The sequence below is a fragment of the Salvelinus namaycush genome, chromosome 2 (genome assembly GCF_016432855.1).
Source record: "Salvelinus namaycush isolate Seneca chromosome 2, SaNama_1.0, whole genome shotgun sequence".
In the NCBI taxonomy this organism is placed as follows: Eukaryota; Metazoa; Chordata; class Actinopteri; order Salmoniformes; family Salmonidae; genus Salvelinus; species Salvelinus namaycush.
Window position 1 is genome coordinate 41627232 of NC_052308.1, and position 22268 is coordinate 41649499.

Below are 22268 nucleotides of genomic sequence, written 5' to 3' on the forward strand. Positions count from 1 at the left end.
TTTTTGAAAGTAGTCACCCTTTGCCTTGATGACTTTTTCCGGCGTTTCCTCTTGGGAAGCCCGAGGATTGGTTCGGAAGTACACAAAGAGCCCAGGGCAGATGAGTCAAAGTCGTAATTGAAGCCGGAATTGATGTTATTATCTGCCAATCTGATGTTCAAACGTTAACATGTCTAGTAGGCTTCCAGGGAGGCTGGAGGGAAGGAATCAGGTGTAAAAATTGTGATTTTACTAACAAAATAATCACTGAATTGTAGCGGTAAATAAAAATGCTAAATAGGCAAAGGGACTAACAAAAAAATATATATATATAAACAACAAGGAACTTTGCCAAAGAAATCAAAGTCATAATTAACTCAATCCAAAATCAAGTTTCAAGTTTTAATGTCACATGCACAAGTACAGTGAAATGCCTTTGTTGCAAGCTCTAAATCCAAAAATGCAGTAATCAATAACGATGTAATACTAAAAATAAGGTAGAACAAAAACACATTAGGAAAAAAAATAAGAAATAAGAGGAACAGGTAATTAAGTAGTCATACAATATGCCAGCGGCGGTCAGTGCCGTTTATGCTGAGGGAGGAATAAAAAAAAATCATGCGCATGGTGTCACACCCTGATCTGTTTCACCTGTCATTGTGCTTGTCTCTACCCCCTCCAGGTGTCGCCCATCTTCCCCATTATCCCCAGTGTATTTATACCTGTGTTCTCTGTTTGTCTGTTGCCAGTTTGTTTTGTCCGTCAAGCCTTTCAGCGTTTTTCCACTTGCTCCTGTCTTTTTCTATAATTCCTGGTTTCCCGTTTTCCCGGTTTAGACCATTCTGCCTGCCCTGAGCCTGAGCCTGCCTGCCGTTCTGTATCTTGTCACACCGCCATGGATTATTGATCTCTGCCTGCCATGACCCTGAGATTGCCTGCCGTTCTGTACCTTTTGACTCTGATCTGGTTTACTGACCACTGCCTGCCATTGACCTGTCATTTTGCATGCCCCTGTTCTAGTAATAAACGTTTGTTACTTCAACACTGTCTGCATCTGGGTCTTCCGTAAAACGTGATAGTACAAACTGGCCATGACTGACCCAACAGACTTGGACCAGCTCCGCAACGCCATCTCCTCCCAAGGAGCCACCATCGGAATGCACGTGGAGTTGCTTCATGGTCTTATGGAAGGGTTCCAGACCTTGGCCGAACGCCATGGCTGAGCGTTGAACACATTGCTGGAGCAATTCCGCTGGTTGCCGCTGGTTCCCCTTGTTAGGCAGCCTACACGACGGTAACCTCTCAGTAACCCGGCTGTTAGTAGCGCCGCCTCCACGGCCACCCTGGTTTCCCGCGAACCCCGCTTACCTCCCCCGGAACACTCCGATGGAGAGTCGGGCACCTGTGAGGCGTTTCTCGCTCAGTGTTCCCTCATCACTGAGCTGCAGCCCTCCTCCTTCCCCTCGGACAGCTCTAAGATAGCGCACCTCATCACGCTGATGTCCAGGAGGGCTCTCGCCTGGGCTACGGCAGTATTGGAACAGCAGTCGGCTGTATGCTTCAGCCTGGAGGAGTTTGTGGCGGAGGTAAAGAAAGTGTCCAATGCTCCGTTGTCTGGGAGAGAGGCTGCCGGAAGTTACTCCAGCTTTGATAAGACTCCCGCAGGGTGGCAGACTATGCGGGGGATTTCCGCATGTTGGCATTTGAGAGTGCCTGGAACCCGGAAGCATTGTTCGGCATGTTCCTGCACGGAGTATCGGAGAAAGTAAAGGATGAGCTCGCCTTGACCATTCGGATCGATGGGCGACTACTAGAACGAAGGAAGGAGAGGAGATTTGATTTCACTCGCCTTCGAGGCATCCCGGAAGTCCCCGATGGTGCCGTTGCCGAGAGAACCCGAGGCTACCCAGGTTCCCTCGAGAGTATCCGAAGGTTGCCGATTCACCTCTTCCCGAGCCAATGCAACTAGGCAGAGCTAGGCTGTCTCCAGCTGAATGGCTATACAGGATTCACACTAAGAGTTGCCTGTATTACAAGACTACTGTTCATTTCGTCTCCACCTGTCCACTAAAAGACCAGCCTCACCTGTAGGAGCGAGTACTGCGGTGGGCCATAAAGAGAACTTTTCCTATCCCCTTACTCGCACCCCTTTTCATGCTGTTTTGCTGTGGGGAAACCAGTAGAAATTTCTATGGGTACCCATCGACACTGGGGCCGATGAGAGCTTTATGGATGCTATGCTGGCGTCTGAGCTAGGCATCCCCACTCAGCCCCTCTCCATTCCCATGGACGTTAGAGCACTGGACGGGTGCGCTATAGGCTGGGTTACCTACAATACCACCCCCATCAACCTACGGGTGTCAGGGTACCAGAGCGAGACGATCCAATTCATGCTCATTAGGTCTCCTCAGGTTCTCGTGGTACTGGGATTTTCTTGGGTCCAGCGACACAATCCCCTTATTGACTGGTCTGCTGGTGCCATCATGGGTTGGAGCCCGTTCTGCCATGCTCAGTGCCTGACGTCAGCGCAGCCTGCCCCATTGCATCTTTCTGGGGGCTCGGAAGTTGCCTCGGACCTCTCCGCCATTCCCGCGGAGTACCAGAACTTCCGGGAGGTGTTCAGTAAGATGACAGACAGTGACACATGGACAGACAGTGACACATTCAATACCGTCTTGCACACTCTTGCCTGCACCTAGCTTATCTAGGGTGTAATCATTGCTCCAACAGTTGCAAACGAGAGTTTCTATTGGACAAATTCTGTTATTTTTATCCCTGTTTCGTTTGCTTCTGTTTAAAAACGTTTTTCAACAGGATCGGCGGAATTAATACACCCCTGATCATAGCAGCCACGTTGTATTCATTCTAGCCTCTATGCACTCTCCTTCTCTCATCTTTTCCCTTCGTTTGTGGACTTCAATGAACCACACATCAGCTGTATGTGACCAGGCGAAAAAACCTTTCCAAGCTAAACCATGTCCTAACCGCTACACACAGCCTACATCGTTGTCCCCATATTAGCTAAAGTAACGTACTAGTCAACATAGCTAGAACTAATAGAACTAATGTGTAAACCCGCTACAGTCATGGAATAACGTTACAGTGTATAGTCAGTAAGCAGTTACACCGGTGGCAATAATTTGTGTTGGATAGTCATAGCCAGCTAGCTAACATAGCATCCCTCTGTTTGAGCTGGGTGTTTGAGTAACTGAACTAGCAAGGTGCATTTGCTAGCTAAGTAAGTGAAACTGAAAGTGAATTTTTTTAATAAAATCTCTCTGTGTCTTGCTTCTCCATTTTTGAATACATTATTTTTTGAAAACTGTTGTCTTTCTCTCTCTTTGAGTCAACTACTCACCACATTTTATGCACTGCAGTGCTAGCTAGCTGTAGCGTATGCTTTCAGTACTAGAGTAATTTTCTGATCCTTTAATTGGGTGGACAACATGTCAGGTCATGCTGCAAGATCTCTGATAGGTTGGAGGACGTCCTCCGGAAGCTAGCTGTCCTCCAGCTACACGATGGTGATACTTTACAGAGTTCTGGGGAGGCAAAACAGTGTGTTTTAATCAATTATTTGATGACGTGATTATATTTAGTACAGTTTCATCTAAAAAGGATCAGATTTTAAACATTTCACTATTTATTTTAAAAAAAATGTAATTCTCTGAAGAGCATACTCCTCTCCTAACTCCTCTGAGGAGCCTCCACTGATTAAGCCATTTTCCCAGCAAAAGATAGTAGTCACAAAAAGCAGAAATAGAGATAAAATGAATCACTAACCTTTGATGTTCTTCATCAGATGACACTCATAGGACATCGTTACACAATACATTTATGTTTTGTTCGATAATGTGCATATTTATATCCACAAATCTCGGTTTACATTGGCGCCATGTTCAGAAATGCCTCCAAAATATCCGGAGAAATTGCAGAGAGCCACGTCAAATAACAGAAATACTCATCATAAACTTTGATGAAAGATACATGTTTTACATATAATTAAATATACACTTGTTCTTAATGCAACCGCTGTGTCAGATTTCAAAAAATCTTTACGTAAAAAGCACACCATGCAATAATCTGAGACGGCGCTCAAAAATAATAACATTTCTCCGCCATGTTGGAGTCAACAGAAATACGAAATTACATCATAAATATTCCCTTACCTTTGATCATCTTCATCAGAATGCACTCCCAGGAATCCTAGTTCCACAATAAATCGTTGTTTTGTTCGATAATGTCCATTACTTATGTCTAAGTAGCTACTTTTGCTAGCATGTTTAGTGCACATGTCCAAACGCTCACGCAGAAGCAGGCGAACTCGGACGAAAACTTCAAAAAGTTATATAACAGGTCGAATAAACTGGTCAAACTAAGTAAAGAATCAATCTTCAGGATGTTGTTATCATAACTATCCAATAACGTTCCAACCGGAGAATTCCTTTGTGTCTCTAGAAGTTATGGAAAGCAAGACGATATCGTTTGGAACACGCATGACCAGGAACTGGCATTCTGCCAGACCAATGACTGAAACACCTCCCATCCGGCTCCACATCACACTAGAGGCTTCATTCCACATTCTACAGACTGTTGACATCTAGTGGAAGGTGTAGGAAGTGCAAACATATCCATATCTTACAGGGAATTGAATAGGCGATGAGTTGAACATTGACCAGTCTCAGAATTCTCACTTCCTGTTTGGATTTTTTCTCAGGTTTTTGCCTGCCACATGAGTTCTGTTATACTCACAGACATCATTCAAACAGTTTTAGAAACTTCAGAGTGTTTTATATCCAATACTAATAATAATATGCATATATTAGCATCTGGGACAGAGTAGGAGGCAGTTCACTATGGGCACGCAATTCATCCAAAAGTGAAAATGCTGCCCCCTATCACAAAGAAGTTAACTACTTCATAGTTAAGAACACTATAACAAGAACAATGTAATATATATATTTATTTCTGCTTGTGATAATTTGGTTGGGCCAAATTTTAGTGAATCGAGCCTAAGAACCAGCTGGTTGAGGGGACACTTATCTATGGTCACTTTTTGGCATTTGAGGGCTTTGTAATTGTACTGTAGGTGGGGGTCACTTGTGTTTAAATTATTATAGAATTTGGTGGCTCTTTTTGGATATCAATCATAAGAGGGAATTGGCCTAATTCTGCTCTGCATGCATTGTTTTGAGATTTTCTTTGTACTCTGAGGATGCTCTTACAGAATTCCGCATGCAGGATTTCTATTGGATGTTTGTTCCATTTGTCAAATTCTTGTTTTGTAAGTGGAGCCCACACTTTTCTCCCACATAGTGCAATTAGTACTATTATTGATTAAAATATGTTTTAGCCAGATCCTAATTGGTATGCCTAATTTAATAGATTTTTTGAATGGCATGGAAATCCCTTGCTTTGTTTTTCAGTTAATTCACGGACAGTTTGAAGGTCCCAGTGAAGCAGATTTTTTGTCCAAAATATGTGTAAGTGTGTGTGTCCTATATCAGTAGGGTCCAGTAAAAAAGGATATTGGTTTCTCTGACATCTGGACCTTTTCTGGAAAATCTTTTCTGAAAAATGTTCTATCTCTCTCTCTGGTTTATGTAATGACAGTGCATAATGTTATTGCCATGGTTTCTATATCTGTGTGTCCACTTTGTGCTTTGTAACCTACCACTGTGCTTAAGGTGGTAAGGGGACATTTTAACTGAATGCCTTGCATCTCTCACACACACACGCACGCACACACATTCCATTGCAGAGACCCACGTATAGACAAACACCCTTCACTCTGCCCCCATGCACACACACTCTCCAAAGCATGTGCACATTTTCCTGTACATATACTTACATTCCCCCCTGTACTGTTTGTGCCCACACACACACAGACACATACACACACTCCCCCACACACACTCATTACCGGGAGCGGTTGAGCATGGCAGCATGATTGAAGTGCTGGTGTCATGCAGAGAGGGAAGAAAGGGCCTGTAAACACAGGGTTATATGTTTCTGGCCTGTTATTGGTTTGCTGTTGCCGCATGCTAAATGACCACGCTTTCAACTAGACTGGTCCATAGGACTCACTGTGTGTGAGTGTGTGTGTGTGTGTGTGTGTGTGTGTTTGTGTGCATACATGCGTGCGTGAGATGGGGAGACAGAGAGACAGAGAGGGAGAAAGCGAGTGAGACACCAGGTCCTTTGTATGCAGCATACATCAAAATGCAGCTATTTTAAACATCAATATTACATTTTTGTCCAGCGAGTAGCTGACAGTGATCATGGCCCTATGGCCACCGTGTGTGTGTCTGTTATGGATGGTCACAGTTATTTGAATATTCTAATATCCGAACGGACGTCAGTATTCGGTTACTTGTGTGAATACTCATGCATTTAAAAAAAAAAATGATAGGCCCAATCAAAAGGCTAAATTAAATTAAAATATCCATGTAACATTGTTAATTACAAGGATATACCATGACATTTCAAATTCTTAATTGAATAAAAACAAACTTTTGAATGTAGTTTTTATGACATGCGTAGCGTTCAAATATGTGGCTTGTTTTTGTCGGACAATTAAAGCGGCACTACAATCAAAAAAGATCAAATCAAATTTATCACAGTGAAATGCTAGCTTACGAACCTTTCCAAAAGATGCATGGTTAAAAATATTGTCATGAAAAATTCAATAGAACTATCAAAAGAAGAATAAAATAAAATACAAAAGAACACCGGTATATACAGTGCATTTGGAAAGTATTCAGACACCTTCACTTTTTCCACATTTTGTCATATTAAAAGCTTTAATCTAAAATGGATGAAATAAAAATAAATCCTCTTTAATCTACACACATTACCGAATAATGACAAAGTGACAACAGGTTTCTAGACATTTTTGCCACATTTGTTTATGTATTACAAATCAAAACCTGAAAAACCTGATTTACATAAGTATTCAGACCCTTTGCTATGAGACTCGAAATTGAGCTCAGGTGCATTCTGTTTCAGTTGAGCAACCTTGAGATGTTTCTACAACTTGATTGGAGTCCAGCTGTGGTAAATTCAATTGATTGGACATGATTTGGAAAGGCACACAGCTGTCTATATAAAGTACCACAGTTAACAGTGAATGTCATAGCAAAAACCAAGCCCTGAGGTCGAAGGAATTGTCCGTAGAGATCCGAGACAGGATTGTGTCAAGGCAACAGATCTGGGGAAGGGTGCCCAAAGATGTCTGCAGCATTGAAATTCCCCAAGAACACAGTGGCCTCTATAATGCTTAAATGGAAGAAGTTTGGAACCACCAAGACTCTACCTAGAGCTGGCCGTCTGGCCAAACTGAGCAATCGGGGGAGAAGGGTCTTGGTCAGGGAGGTGACCTAAAACCCAATGGTCACTCTGACTGAGCTCCAGAGTCCCTCTATAGAGATGGGAGAACCGTCCAGAAAGAGAACCATTTATGCAACACTCCACCAATCAGGCCTTTATGGTAGAGTTGCCAGACAGAAGCCACTCCTTAATAAAAGGCACAAGGCACAAATTATAACGTGTAATGTTTTGATAAAATGTTTGATAAAAGAGGTAAACAGGTATGCCCTGGGTTACTATTGTTAGGTGTTATTCCCTGTGTGTTCTGTGTTTGTGAATGTGATATCAGAGTTGTGTGAGTGTGGAAACAAGTGTTGGATAATAAGATATAGAAATGTGTATAATAAGCTGATTTCAATTTTGATAATACGTTTCGATATGTAGCGTTATCTTGGGGTTCCGTCCATCACTGCCCATTATAGAATATCAAGGGATGGTATTGAGTGTGGGATGTTATTTTAGATCAGTAGCGGCAAGTCTATAATTTATGGAAGTCTAGAGAACCGCTGAGGATACGTGTGGAGCATTATTCCCATGACCGGCTGGGCAGTGTCCGGGAAACTAACGTTTTTGGATTCCGATGGAGAGTGATTGAAAACGCAAATGGATTGGTTGATGTGAGTACCTGAGATTTCTAACATTATGCGTGGATTCTGTGAAGAAAAATTGAAATTGTATGTGTGCATAATCTATTACTAGAGATTTGATAAAGTAATGATGGGAATGAATAATTATATGCAACTTAAACAACCCATACGTAGACGTACGGATAATTTGTTAGAGGTAAGGTTAAAGCATCATATGACTGTCTACAGGATCTGCGAGATAGCCTCAGAAAAAGATTGGCATATGTGACTCATCACCTGGATTCGTTCTTATGTTGCAAAATGTGAAATGGTGTTTTTTACATTGGATAAATGTACACTGCATTTGAGGAACAATGGGAAAGTTATTCTGGTTTGAATGTTGATCAACTTGTAAACTCATATTTGAGAAAATCACCTTTTAATGTTTTGGTATCTAGTGAAGAGCTTTTCTTTGTCTACACCCATTCAGCATCGTTCACACCTCTTATTAAGCTTTAGCCCACACATCTCATTTCACTCTTGGAGCACACACGACGCTCTGGCCGATGATTTGTTTACCTCTGGATAACATGAAAACAGCCTAACCAGCTCTGCTGGCAACAATTTCATGGCGCTTTTTTGTAGATGTTTACTGACACTGGCCATATTCAACGGGTGTTGTACACACGTCACGTAACGTTAGCTAACGAGCCAGCCAGCTAATGTTAGCTAGTTAAACAACAATGAAAAAAGTGCCAACAATGCCTAACATTAGGCTCTAACTAGAAAAGCAAACAGCTCTGGGAAACTAATAATAATCTCCGCTAGGGAGCCAGCCAGCTAACGTTAGCTAGCTAGCTAACAGTACACTTTAGCTTAAGACATATAGCTAGCTAGCTAGGTAAACAATGAACCTAGCTAGGTAAACAAAGCTCTAACCATGGCAGGAAGCCTAGTGGTTAGAGCTTTAGACTAGTGACCGAAAAGTTGCAAGATCGAATCCCCGAGCTGACAAGGTAAAAATCCGTTGTTCTGCCCCTGAACAAGGCAATTTAACCCACTGTTCCTAGGCCGTCATTGAAAATAAGAATTTGTTCTTAACTGACTTGCCTAGTAAAATAAAGGTAAAATATTTTAATAAAAGATCACATTCATCACGTAACGTTAGCTAACAAGCCAGCCAGCTAACATTAGCTAGTCAAACAACAATGGACAACGTGCCAACAATGCCACAGTGCTGGGAGCTAACCAACCAGGTCCAATGTTAGCTAGCTAACATTAGGCTCTAACTAGAAAAGTAAACAGCTCTGGGAAACAAATAAAATTGTCAGCTAGGGAGCCAGCCAGTTAGCTAGCTAACAGTACACTTTAGCTTGAAATGAAACAACTTTTTGTCAAAATTATAAACATGTAATATCTGAAAATGTAGCAAGCTAACGCTAGACTGTCTTACCTGTATACATCATCATGCGTCTCCCTGTCAGGAAAGCCATACCACGGTTGCCCTTAGTTTGAAGATGTAATCCGGAGACAGGTGTTTTCTCCATCTCTTTAGCTATCATACTCTAATTCCACTGATTTCAAAACTTGATCCTCCAGAAAGTAGAGGACAACACTTATGCAGCTCCACTACACAATACATTTATAAAAAAGCCGCGTTCGACAGGATTACCAACACAGACTGACGAGCTCAAATAGACAGAAGCCTTCAAAACGGTAGACCAATATGAACTCCTCTCTCGGCATGTCCAGCGCACTCATTATCTCAGCCAATCATGGCTAGGTGGAAGGTCGCTGGCTTTTTCTGTGGCTTAACCAACAAGGCTCATTATTTAACAATTGTATTCGTATTTACAGATGGCATACAAGTGTGTTATTAAGGCACTTGAAAGTTCACATGTTCGAGAAGGCATTTCTGCCAAAAAAAACTTATTTTGATAAAACAATATTTTTTTTACATTCAAACGGCTCTCCTGTGAAGTTGTGACTCGTGACATATGCCTAGTTTCCTGAATCTGGTCACACATATTAAAATCGTTGATAGAGGTCCAAAAATAACCATCATATACGTGGTGAAATATAGCAAAGCCATAGAGGATCTAAAAGAAGCGCATGAGCATTCGGCTTGAATATGGTAAATAATATAATATGGTAAATATGGAAACTTAATGAGTGTTGACAGTATGTGAATGGTAATATGCTATTAGTGGGGTTTTTGGATAGCACTCTAATGTTGCGATATTTTAGTAATTAGAAGAAGTTGAGGTTTCAAAACAAGGTTTAGTGATTGAGCCTTGAGATTGTTAAACAGATTAGCTGTGGTTGAAAGCGAGCAGGCAGTGGGCCATTTGAAGCAGGTATGATAAATGTTATTTGACAGTTTCTGATTATTGTTGCTTGGTTTTGTAGTTTAGGTAACACCAGTTAATTGGAGCAGGAAGGTAATGTAATTTAAAATGATAATCTGTTTCCATTATGTGAACAGTGTCAAGTATTTAAAGTGAATGTTTTAGTATCGAATATTGAGCTGATTGGATATTGAGCTGACTGGGCAACATTTTTGTAGGTCCTAGATTTGTTATAATAGGTTTTATATTTTCACTGAATTGATGCAACAGGTTAAACTGATACGATACCCGGAAAGGTACTCTGGGATTGTTTACTTTGGAAGGTGTCTATTCCACTTAGTGGAACACTGTATTATCTGATGTGTTTAAGTAGGATTCTTTCTTCCAGCACTGATGGTAGTCCACTAGTATGTCTGTATGTCTCCTATATTTACTAAGGCCTGGCAAATGTTTTTTTTTTTTACCATACATTATGAATATTTGTTAGTGTTTTAATACCAGGTCTGATTTATTGTGAGTGGTCTATTTTCATTTGGTTTTATTGGGTTTTTCATCTTAAACGGGCACATACATGGAATTTTCTGAAGTTTTATTTTCTTAGTTTAATTGAACAATAAATGCACTGAAAAGACTTACTGTAACCCTTGGATACAAAATGTATGACATGTTTCACTGTTTTAAAATAATTTGTCTAAAAGAGAAAGAAACACTTATTTGAAGGGTTTGAATGACCCTATATCCTGTGGCTTGATCACCCTCACTGGAAAGCTGAGAGACATTGGATGATGATTTAAAGGTAATTTGTAATACTGATAATTACTGAGAAGTTTATAATTAATGGTTATATGTGTGATTTGGACCATGAGAAGAATAGTCTCTAGTCTATTTTTACAATGAAGTTATGGGGAAAAAAATTATTATGGAGTTATGGGTAGTGATTTTAATTAGATTTAATCATTTAAATTGTTTTGTTTAGTTTAGCCAGCAGTCTTGTTGTTTTTACACATTAATAACTAATTGAGTCATGTGTCAAAATGGGGGAATTACCAGTCCTCTGAGGTTTTTGGATTGAAGTTTACACACCTTGAGTGATATGTAGGAATGTATTGAATTGTCACGTTCCTGACCTGTTTTCCTTGTTTTTGTATGTGTTTAGTTGGTCAGGGCGTGAGTTGGGGTGGGCATTCTATGTTATGTGTTTCTATGTTGGGTTAAATGTGTTGCCTGATATGGTTCTCAATTAGAGGGAGGTGTTTGACGTTTCCTCTGATTGAGAACCATATTAAGGTAGGCTGTTCTCACTGTTTGTTTGTGGGTGATTGTTCCTGTGTCTTCCGTGTTTGTTACCACACGGGGCTGTATCGTTTGTGCTAGTCTGTACCTGTTTCGTGCGTTCTTCGTGTTGATGTAAGTTCATATGTTCAGGTCGGTCTACGTCGTTTTTTGTTTTGTAATTTCTCAAGTGTGTTACGTGTTCGTCTGGCTTTAACTTCTAGTTGCACACAATCCCGGATCCGGGAGCACCCTCATCAGTAAAAAAGCTGACTAGCATAGCCTAGCAAAGCGCCACAAGTAAATACTAGCATCTAAATATCATGAAATCACAAGTCCAAGACACCAGATGAAAGATACACATCTTGTGAATCCAGCCATCATTTCTGATTTTTAAAATGTTTTACAGGGAAGACACAATATGTATTTCTATTAGCTAACCACGATAGCAAAAGAGCCAACTTTTTTTCCACCATTTTTTTACTGCATAGGTAGCTATCACAAATTCGACCAAATAAAGATGTAAATAGTCACTAACCAAGAATCAACTTCATCAGATGACAGTCTGATAACATATTTATTGTATAGCATATGTTTTGTTCGAAAAATGTGCATATTTCAGGTATAAATCATAGTTTTACATTGCAGCCACCATCACAACTCTCACCAAAGCAACTAGAATAACTACAGAGACCAACGTGAATTACCTAAATACTCATCATAAAACATTTATGAAAAATACACAGCGTACAGCAAATGAAAGACAAAGATCTTGTGAATCCAGCCAATATTTCAGATTCTTTAAGTGTTTTACAGCGAAAACACAATTTAGCATTATATTAGCTTACTACAATAGCCAACCACACAGCAGCATTGATTCATGCACGTTAGCGATAGCGAATAAACCAGCTAAAGATATTACATTTTTCACTAACCTTCTCAAAACTTCATCAGATGACAGTCCTATAACATCATATTACTGGAAAATTTCTTGGGGGGGGGCTAAAGGGTAGTGTGGCGAAGTCAGGTAGGAGACCTGCGCCAACTTCCCGATCTTACCGTGGAGAGCGAGAGTACGGGCAGACACCGTGTTATGCGGTAGAGCGCACGGTGTCTCCTGTACGTGTGCATAGCCCGGTGCGGGTTATTCCACCTCCCCGCACTGGCAGGGCTAGATTGAGTATTGAGCCGGATGTCATGAAGCCAGCCCAACGCATCTGGCCTCCAGTGCGTCTCCTCGGGCCGGCATACATGGCACCAGCCTTACGCATGGTGTCCCCGGTTCGCCTACATAGCCCAGTGCGGGTTATTCCACCTCCCCGCACTGGTCGGGCTACGGGGAGCATACAACCAGGTAAGGTTGGGCAGGCTCAGTGCTCAAGGGAGCCAGTACGCCTGCATGGTCCGGTATATCCGGCGCCACCTCCCCGCCCCAGCCCAGTACCACCAGTGCTTACACCACGCACCAGGCTTCCTGTGCGTCTCCAGAGCCCTGTTCCTCCTCCACGCACTAGCCCTGTGGTGCGTGTCTCCAGTCCAGTACCTCCAGTTCCGGTACCACGCACCAAGCCTCCTGTGCGCCTCCAAAGTCCTGTGCGTCCTGTTGCTGCTCCCCGCACTAGCCTGAAGGTGCGTGTCCTTAGCCCGGTACCTCCAGTTCCGGCACCACGCACCAGGCCTACAGTGCGCCTCAGCCGGCCAGAGTCTGCCGTCTGCCTAGCGGCGCCTGAACTGCCCGTCTGTCCTGAGCCTTCAAAGCCGCCCGTCTGTACTGAGCCTTCAAAGCCGCCCGTCTGTACTGAGCCTGCAAAGCCGCCCGTCTGTACTGAGCCTTCAAAGCCGCCCGTCTGTCCTGAGCCTTCAGAGCCGTCCGCCAGACAGGAGCCGCTAGAGCCGTCCGCCAGACAGGAGCCACTAGAGCCTTCCGCCAGACAGGAGCCGCTAGAGCCTTCCGCCAGATAGGAGCCGCTAGAGCCTTCCGCCAGACAGGAGCCGCTAGAGCCTTCCGCCAGACAGGAGCAGCCAGAGCCTTCCGCCAGACAGGAGCAGCCAGAGCCGCCAGCCAGCCATGAGCAGCCAGAGCCGCCAGCCAGCCATGAGCAGCCAGAGCCGCCAGCCAGCCATGAGCAGCCAGAGCCGTCAGCCAGCCATGAGCAGCCAGAGCCGCCAGCCAGCCATGAGCACCCAGAGCCGCCAGCCAGCCATGAGCAGCCAGAGCCGCCAGCCAGCCATGAGCAGCCAGAGCCGCCAGCCAGCCATGAGCAGCCAGAGCCGCCAGCCAGCCATGAGCAGCCAGAGCCGCCAGCCAGCCATGAGCAGCCAGAGCCGCCAGCCAGCCATGAGCAGCCAGAGCCGCCAGCCAGCCATGAGCAACCCCTCAGTCCGGAGCTGCCCCTCAGTCCGGAGCTGCCCCTCAGTCCGGAGCTGCCCCTCAGTCCAGAGCTGCCCCTCCGTCCAGGATAGTCTTCAGTCCGGGACTCGCTGTAAGGGTCCTCGCTCCAGAAGCGCCACCAAAGCGGGTATTGACTATGGTGGAGTGGGGTCCACGTCCCGCACCCGAGCCGCCGCCGTGAGAAGGCCCACCCGGACCCTCCCCTTCTGTGTCAGGTTTTGCGGCCGGAGTCCGCACCTTTGGGGGGGGGGTACTGTCACACCCTGGCCTTAGTACTCTTTGTTTTCTTTATTATTTTAGTTAGGTCAGGGTGTGACATGGGGGATGTATGTGTTTTTGTATTGTCTAGGGTTTTTTGTATGTTTATGGGGCAGTGTTCAGTCTAGGTGTTTGTATGTCTATGGTTGCCTAGATTGGTTCTCAATTAGAGACAGCTGTCTATCGTTGTCTCTGATTGGGAGCCATATTTAGGTAGCCATAGTCATTAGGTAGGTTGTGGGTGATTGTCTATGTCTTTACATTAGTTGCTTGTGTCTGCACTTTCGTTCTATAGCTTCACGGTCGTTTGTTGTTTTTGTATAGTTTGTCAGTGTTCGTTTCGTGTTCGTCTTCAAATAAAAAGAAGATGTACTGTTATCACGCTGCGCCTCGGTCCTCCTCTCTTCATTGTTACGACGATCGTGACAGCTATGGGGATGGAAATAGTTATTTCTACCATGCTGACCAATGGGAGTATGCTCAGTATCAACATGATGATTTGTTTCATACTGATGAAAAATTTACTCTGACTTTGCTGAGAATTTTCCCCTTTTTAAAGATTTTCGCCTAAAATGACATACCCAAATCTAACTGCCTGTACCTCAGGCCCTGAAGCAAGGATATGCATATTCTTGGTACCATTTGAAAGGAAACACTTTGCCGTTTGTGGAAATGTGAATTGACTGTAGGAGAATATAACACAATAGATCTGGTAGAAGAAAATACAAAGAAAAAAACAACCGTTTTCTTTTCTACCACCATCTTTGAAATGCAACAGAAAGGTCTCACTTCTAGCCACCTAGCTACTCTGGTTGTAATTCCGATGATGTCCACAAGATGGCAGCAGTGTATGTGCAAAGATGGATAACTTGAAGTATGAGCGAACTACATGACATTTAGTGTGAAGTCACCAGGTACATTTGGGCAAATTGTGAAGGAGACATTTGCATGTATATTACTTATTTCTGCAAGAATATCGTCAAATCAGTATACTTGGACATTGAATTAGCTTTTCCAGTATTAGTAGCCATATTATAAGTTCAACATTTGCAAAACATCCCGTTTTCATAACTTTCATAAATTCTGAATATTCTTGTAATTTTTGTCCAAAAGGAAAAGACATGCTGTCGCACAAGGTTAGCAGCAACATTTTGCGACAAATACATAATACTCCCGTAAAGCCCAGCTCATTGGCCATCTAGCTGGCTTTGTTTGACCCCAATAGGTGCTTATTTGACAAGGTTAGAGTCGATCAAGTGAAGACCGGCCGCTTCATCGCCGTGCCATGAAGGCGTCGCTCTCTGACCAAATTTGGTATCCTATAGGATTTACTACACCCCTAATGATATAGTGAAGTCTGGTTACGTTCTAGGATCTCTGAGGAATACATACAAACGTGATTTGACTGGTTGAAACAACGTTTATGGTTAGATTTTCACAGATTCCTTTCTTTGCAAATTGAACGAGTGGAAATTCTAAATCGATTGTGTATGCTATATGAACCTTTTCAGGATATGAAAAATTATTTTACCTAACAAAACGACACTTCATGTTATCTCTGGGACCCTTTGGATGATAAATCAGAGCAAGATTTCAGAATGTAAGTACACATTTCACCTTCACCAGAGTTGAATTTATCAAACCTATTGCGGTGAAAAAAGTGTTTTGTTGTTAGGAGCTCTCCTCAAACAATAGTATGGCATTTTTTCACAGTAATAGCTACTGTAAATTGGACAGTGCAGTTATATTAACAAGAATTTAACCTTTCACCGACATTTGTTGTTTCTCTAACAAGTCATTTACAACATTAACAATGTCTACACTGTATTTCTGATCAATTTTATGTTCTTTTAATGGACAGAAAATGTGCAAAAACAAGGACATTTCTAAGTGATCCCAAACTTTTGAATGGTAGTGTATATAATAAATAAGGTGGTATGTTGTCTGTTCTCATGATTAAACAGAACTCTAACCTGCAAATTGCTAAGGAAAATGGATTTAGGCCTACCTTGACTTGCAAATTAAATCTATTTGTCGGTCCTTCCCTCTCTGTTACAGCAATGTAGAAGTCACAGCAGAACCCCATGTCCATTATTTTATTCTGAATGCACACAGCAGGGCAACCATTCACGCAGCTAGAATGGTTGTAGTGTAGTTAGTCGCATACATCTTGTAGAAGCCAAGGCTCCATCCCGCATTGAATGTCCAAGATGTAAAAGTCTGGGTAAAAAGTATTAATTGTTCATACAAGTGGACAGTCCAGTACTCACTGTTCGCCTGCCTGACAGCTAGCAGTGAGGGAACGTTGGTCGCCTGTCATGAATAAAGTCACATCTTGTATGCTGTATATTGCCTCTGTCTGGTCTTAACTTTCATTATAGTTGACATTCCACTCTTCAAACCCTCCAAACCGCTTGTTACATGATTATTCCAACTTGGAAGAGTAGAGTAGTGACCATTTGTCAGGTTGTTTTTGCTAGCTTTCTTCAGTTCAAGGGATCCGAGCACCACATTATGTAGACACGACCAAATGTAAGCAATTTACCCCAGACATTAGCAGGCAATACCCACAGAACATGTTTAGGCAATATGCATGCGCAAAATATGATGCCGTTTTAGGAAAAATGATGCAGTTTTAGGCAGCATCTCTCCTTTGAGCAGCAGTGTGCAGGTTAGAAACGTTTGCTTAAAACAACCATGTGTATTTTGAATATCTGTATATCCAGAAAAAAGGAGTAATGATACTATTTGAAAATCCCTACTGTCTGTCTGTCTGTCTGTCTGTCTGTCTGTCTGTCTGTCTGTCTGTCTGTCTGTCTGTCTGTCTGTCTGTGTGTGTGTGTGTGTGTGTGTGTGTGTGTGTGTGTGTGTGTGTGTGTGTGTGTGTGTGTGTGTGTGTGTGTGTGTGTGTGTGTGAGAGAGAGAGAAACCCACACACACACTAGATGTTTGTTCTGTTCTGAGGCAGGGTAGTGTGTGTGTAATAAAGGGTTTAAATGTGACTTTCCCTTCGGCTGTACTCTAATCTACTGTCTGCTTCCATATGCTGTACTGTATCTGCTATAAGGAACACATCCCTAAGTCAAGGAAACCTTTATCTATAAAATAGCTATCTAACCTTGTCACTTTGATCTAATTTAGGCCTTAGCAGAAAACAAATATAATGCTTTAGCACTGCAATATCCTTGTTGTCTCTAGGCTAACACAGAACAGAGTGCCGAGAAAGAATACAACTGAGAAACATTCCATTTGACATCTCAAACAGGGTTGACATCACAGCAGATGGAGTCTTGTGGTATGGGTGTAGATGTTCTACTTGTGTTACTTGGTTCTGGCTACTATATTAAATACTTTTGAATTGCTGTTGTATGCAGTTTTGATACACACTCACACACATACACTTGACTTTCCATTATCTACAACCCTCCTATATAAATTAACTAAAAGAAGACCATCCATAAGGAATGTACTGTATGTTCCAATTAACGAACCTAATCACCTCTCTCTCTCTCTCTCTCATCATCAGAGTCACACTCAAATTAAGATCTCACATCTGTGGTATACAGAGAAGGTTGTGGGGTCAGTATGTGTTACTGTGTGTGTTCATGCGTGTTTGCCTATTGGGTGTGTTTATGCATATGTGTGTTTGTGCGTGCGTGTGTGTCTTTGTGTGTGCATGCGTGCGCGTGTGCCAGCGCATGTGTGTGTCACAGCTTTGAGTCAGTAGCCAGCGTGTCACCCTCCCATGAGTGATGGATGAATGTGGAGGTCCTATCTGATCCTGCTCTCAGGCAGGGAACTCAGCGTAACGTCAGCACCCATCGCCACCGCCGGCCCAAGTCTGATTAATAGAGGACAGTCACTTTACCCGTCACCTCGCTGTACTTGGCTGGACCTGGGGCAGGGGCTGGAGCTGGGGCAGGTGCAGGGGCTGGACCTGGAGCTAGGAAAGGGGCAGGGTCTGGAGCTGGGGTGCTGGTGCTGGAGCTGAAGCTGGGTCAGACTAGTAATGCAGGGCTCCCATCAAGGCAGCATCTGGCTCTGCTCTGATCTGCTCGCCTCCACTCTTTTCTACTCCTCTTCTCCTATTTTCTCATATCCATTCCTTCCCTCCCCCTCCAGTCCACTTAAGCGAGCACACACACCTCACTGAATATCAATCTGCCGTTCATCGGCCGTTGGTTTGCTGTTGGTTAGGCACTGTGTGTCTTAGGGCCCACCCGCCGGTGGGCGTCTGACTGCTGACATTTTCGCACGATTCTACATGTAGAAATGGTTTACAAATTACAGCTGACACTCTGTTCAAAGGTGCTAAGTACTCTCGGCCGGCAAATGCTATCGGTGTGTCCGTGCCTTAAGAGCCAACCTGCTAGCTGTGTGCAGCTAGGTGTGCAGACAGGCAGGCAGAACTCTCAGACCAGTAAAAGCATGGTGGGGAGATGGGCAACAGCCTGCAACCTATTGGCTCAGTAAGGCGGGAAGTCAATGTCAGTGACCTGGATGAACATTGTCTAAGACCTCTCATGGTGAGAGAAGTGAAACGTCTAAATTGGTTCCTCGGGTCCAACTCTGACGTCAGCCCATCGAAGTTGAAATGTAAAACGTTTAAGGTAAGGGTTAAGGTTAGGGTTAGGTTTTAGGGTAGGTACGTACCAAGGAATCCAGATAGCACTAACTGTGGGAGAAGTGACAGGGTGGAAAGGAAGGTGGAAGGGGTTTTAAGGATGTTAAAGAAAGTTGGTCCCACTTTAAACTATGTTCAGCTTCATAAATGTGGCATAACTGTGAGACATAATCACCAATGTCAATGTGACATAACCCACTATGTCAAATATGATATAAACTTGTGTTTTATAAAGGGTGACATGTTGTGCTGAAGGATACACTCTCTTCAGCACAAGTCATGTTAGTCACATTACACCTCATTTCTTTCCCAGACACTTCCGCCAAAATGCGCAGAAGGTCTGGTGGATAGTGCTGAGCGATTAGTGCTTTTGAGGGTGGTTCGATTCGATTATTAGAAGATAATCTGTCACTCCCTGATCTGTTTCACATGTCTTTGTGATTGTCTCTACCCACCTCCAGGTGTCACCCGTTTTCCCCATTAGTCCCTGGGTATTTATTCCGGTGTTCTCTGTTTGTCTGTTGCCAGTTCGTCTTGTCATGTCAAGTCAACCAGCGTGGTTTTCCGTGCTTTTGCTTTTGCTTATCTCTCTTTTGCTAGTCATCCCGGTTTTGACCCTTGCCTGCCTTGACTCTGAACCCGCTTGCCTGAACAAACTGCCTGCCCTGACCTCGAGCCTGCCTGCCACTCTGTACCTCCTGGACTTTGACCTTGTTTATGATATTTTGCCTGTCCACGACCATTCTCTTGCCTGCCCCTTGGATTATAATAAATATCAGAGACTCAAGCCATCTGCCTCCTGTGTCTGCATCTGGGTCTCACCCTGTGCCCTTATATAATCATGGTTTTCGATTTCGTATTACAGTATGTGGGTTGAATGCTGCAACAACACAGAATAAAACAATTCATAAAAGTCCCATGATGGTAGTGACTGCCAATTACTGCTTATCATTTATTAAACATAATTTATTCACATTACTTCAGTTTAATAAAATATTTCAGTTGTTGTGTATATTACATTTGTTTTATCTCACCTCTATAAAGATGCTGCCTATGCTGTCTGACAAAATCACTATTTTGTAGTTCTTCAAAGTAAATAAGTCCTACTTTTAGGACTGCTGAATACCAACTATCAATCACTTAGATCATCATGTAATTTCAGGTAGAGATAGCGTACGAAGCAACAGCTACTCTCTTTATCACCTCATGATCACACATACTTCTGTCTCTTCCAAAGCAGGCATAAAAGAAAGACAGACCGCACAAGTAGATGCACAATGGATTATGGTAATTGTAGTTAATTACCACATTTTATGTGCTAACCTATGTAGAATATTGGTCTGCTGGAAACTACAACTCCCTACTGCATCACACAGTTCAGGCTGGATCTGTTTTATCTCTAGAGAAACTGTGCAATGTGCACATTGAGCTCGCAGAAAAAAACAAGAACGAAATGGAATTCAAATAATTGAACTGACGTCGGTCACATAACTTCTTATGGCTGGGGGGCAGTATTGAGTAGCTTGGATGAATAAGGTGCCCAGAGTAAACTGCCTGCTACTCAGGCCCAGAAGCTAAGATAAGCATATTATTGGTAGATTTGGATAGAAACACTCTGAAGTTTCTAAAACTGTTTGAATGATGTCTGTGAGTATAACAGAACTCATATGGCAGGAAAAAACCTGAGAAAAAATCCAACCAGGAAGTGGGAAATCTGAGGTTTGTAGTTTTTCAACTCTTTGCCTATCCAAGATACAGTGTAAATTTGGTCCGATTGCACTTCCTAAGGCTTCCACTAGATGTCACCTGTCTTTAGAACCTTGTTTCAGGCTTCTACTGTGAAGGGGGAGAGAATGAGAGCTGTTTCAACCAGATGTCTGGCAGAGTGCCATGAGCTTAGTCTCACGCGCGCCCGTGAGAGTTAGCTGCGTTCCATTGCATTTCTAAAGACAAAGGAATTCTCCGGTTGAAACATTATTGAAGATTTATGTTAAAAACATCCTAAAGATTGATTCTATACATCGTTTGACATGTTTCTACAAACTGTAACGGAACTTTTTGACTTTTCGTCTGGACCTAGTGCTCGCGCCTCATGAATTTGGATTTGTGAACTAAATGCGCGAACAAAAAGGAGGTATTTGGACATAAATTATGGACTTAATCGAACAAAACAAACATTTATTGTGGAACTGGGATTCCTGGGAGTGCATTCTGATGAAGATCATCAAAGGTAAGTGAATATTTATAATGCTATTTCTGACTTCTGTTGACTCCACAACATGGCGGGTACCGGTATGGCTTGTTTTTGTGTCTGAGCGCCGTACTCAGATTATTGCATGGTGTGCTTTTTCCGTAAAGTTTTTTTGAAATCTGACACAGCGGTTGCATTAAAGAGAAGTATATCTTTAATTCTGTGCATAACAGTTGCATATTTTATCAATGTTTATTATGAGTGTTTCTGTAAATTGATGTGGCTCTCTGCAAGATCACCGGATGTTTTGGAAGCAAAACACTACTGAACATAACGCGCCAATGTAAACTGAGATTTTTGGATATAAATATGAACTTTTTCGAACAAAACATACATGTATTGTGTAACATGAAGTCCTATGAGTGTCATCTGATGAAGATCATCAAAGGTTAGTGATTAATTTTAGCTATATTTCTGCTTTTTGTGACTCCTCTCTTTGGCTGGAAAAATGGCTGTGTTTTTCTGTAACTAGGTACTGACCTAACATAATCATTTGGTGTGCTTTCGTCGTAAAGCCTTTTTGAAATCGGACACTGTGGTGGGATTAACAACAAGTTTATCTTTAAAATGCTGTAAAATACTTGTATGTTTGAGGAATTTTAATTATGAGATTTCTGTTGTTTGAATTTGGCGCCCTCCACTTTCACTGGATGTTGTCATATTGATCCCGTTAGCGGGATTTCAGCCGTAAGAAGATAACAAGCCACACCGTGGGGTGCTGGGCCCAGTCAAATCTTTGACACATTCACCCAACCACAAAATGTTGGCACCATTGTAACAGGTTGTAATCAAGCCCTGGTCTCCAGCATGGGAACAGAAGAGGAATACCTGGTGCGGTATTCTCAGGGTTGGACTCCTCCAAATCATCTTGGCTCTGACACTCTGACACAAACACAACCTTTGTAGGTCCATCGATTCATTTAAATACCTCTCACTCCCTACAGTAACCTGTGCATCATGAGAGAACCTTCATAAATCAGCAGAATGTTAGTAACCTATTTATTGAAACTTCATGTAGTGTCCTGTAATACCTTGTTTGAAGTGAGACCCCTTAGGTAATAACACATATATAAAGACTTAATGATGTGAATACAAATGTATTAACACAAAACAATTATCACTAACAGCTAAAACAGATAAACATTAAAGATATGTTTAACCTCTCTAGGGTACATTGGCGCGTTACGTGAGACGGTAACGTCCCACCTCG